The sequence below is a fragment of the Clarias gariepinus genome, chromosome 7 (assembly GCF_024256425.1).
Source record: "Clarias gariepinus isolate MV-2021 ecotype Netherlands chromosome 7, CGAR_prim_01v2, whole genome shotgun sequence".
Taxonomy (NCBI): domain Eukaryota; kingdom Metazoa; phylum Chordata; class Actinopteri; order Siluriformes; family Clariidae; genus Clarias; species Clarias gariepinus.
In genome coordinates, this window is record NC_071106.1 from 5,325,281 (window position 1) to 5,327,500 (window position 2,220).

Consider the following 2,220-nt stretch of genomic DNA (forward strand, 5'->3'; position numbering starts at 1 on the left):
TCATACAGGCGTTGATGTTTAATAATACCGTCTGAGTCTTACGTGGGATTACGCTCGGCTTGTTCTGGCGTGGGAGGTACTTCAATTAGTCGTCACACACACACACACGCACACAAGTTAGCATCATTAGCCTGTGTGGGCAGCTTTGGAGAGACACTGTGCCGTAAGGAGTCACACACACACTTGGCCTGTCTCCTTGCTCTGTGCGTCAGAGGCACTGCCACTGAGAATAGCTCTGTGTGAAATGTGTGGAGATAGAAGTCGTGATAATGGGCTGAAAATCCTGAGATGTGTGTGTGTGTGTGTGTGTGTGTGTGTGTCTGTATGAGAACGGGAGTATACGTGGGAGAAAAAGAGTCGTGATAACAGATCAACACCTGTCTGGCTGTATGTGTGTGTGTGTGTGTGTGTGTGTGTGTGTGTGTGTGTGTGTGTGTGTGTGTTTGTATAGCCCATTGTCAGGGTAAAAAAAGTGTGCTAAAGTGAGAGGACTAAGCAGCTGTTTTAACAGGTTGTGTACGTGTGTGTGTGTGTGTGTGTGTGTGTGTGTATGCCATAATAGGAGTGGGTTTCTCACACTTATTCAGGCTTGTATTAAAATCCATCTCAGGTGACCCGAGAGCAACATGATATCAGTTTAATGTAACATTAAACAACTCCATAGTTCAAACAATGTGTGTGTGTTGTGTGTGGGTGTGTGTGTGTGTGTGTGTGTGTGTGTGTTTACCCGTCTGGCCCTCAGATCAATAAAATCATCTGACTGTGTGGCGTTTTTTTGTGCAGCTTTTGTTCAACTAATCACGCTTCATGTGCTTACAACAATCGCACAAACAAAAACAGAGGGAAGTTAGAGAGAGAAAAAAACATAAAGGAGTTGCAGAAACAAATCTCGTCACTGTGTAGCTGGAGAGCCACAGGAGAGGAAACACACACACACAAATCTACTAATAAAATAAAATAAAAGGCTGAGGGAAAATGTCTCAAATTTGTGTTCTTCTTAAACTTCTCAGTATTATTTACACTTTATTGAAACTCGGGAGTTTGTGTAAAACCTGACGTTAGATCAAATCCAGTGGAGTGATGTGTGTTCACATGGCTCAACCGGAAGAAAACAAAATCTGATTATTTCTACACACAAAAAGTTTCCACTTGGTAAACCGTCTTCAATGTAATCAGTGACCTAGAAAAAATGCAGAAACTGTATACCTTATGTACTGAAAGACTACTGAATAACTACAGATCAACTACAGAATTCAATTCAATTCAATTTTATTTGTATAGCGCTTTTAACGATTGTCATTGTCACAAAGCAGCTTTACACAATCAAAAGAGTTATTTAAGTTTGTATGAATTGTGAATGTGTATGAATCAAAATTGTCAAGATAGTCCCTGAATAACTACTGAATGTCAAATAATTAACTAGAGAAAATCTACTGAATAACTACAAAACAACTATTAAATATCTACTGATCTACCGAATAACCACAGAATATCTACCGAAAAACTACTAAAAAACTACTGAATATGATTGAACAACTACTGAATTCCTACATAATAACTACTGAAAAACTACTGAATATCTACTAAATGTCTATCGAATAGCCACTGAACAACTACCAAATATCTACCAAATAACTACAGAGTAACCACTGATGTTTACTAAACAACTACTGAATAACTACTAAAAAAGTAACTGAAAAACAAGAGAATAACTAGATAATAACTACTGAATATCTACTGAACAAATACTAAATAACTACAGGATATCTACTGAATAACTACTGACTACCTATTGAACAACTACAGAATAGCTACAGAATAACCACTGAATATCTACTGAACAACTACTGAATAACTACGAAAAAAAAAAACACTGAATAACTAGATAAAAACTACTGAATATCTACAAAAAAACACTGAATAACGAGATAAAAACTACTGAATATCTACAAAAAAACACTGAATAACGAGATAAAAACTACTGAATATCTACCGACTACCTGCTGAATAGAAACTGACACTTGAGTAAAAACGTTAAGTATAAATGAACTAAATTTGCTCCAAAAATGCAGAATTCTAACCAATGAATCTGTATAAGTGAATTGAGAAGTGTTTAGTGAATAGTTAAATAATGAGTTCCATCAGAGTATCGATCAGCCCCAGGACCCGGGGTTCGACCCTGAGCTTGAGTTACGGGTCGTCTTGGTCCCCACCACCTCC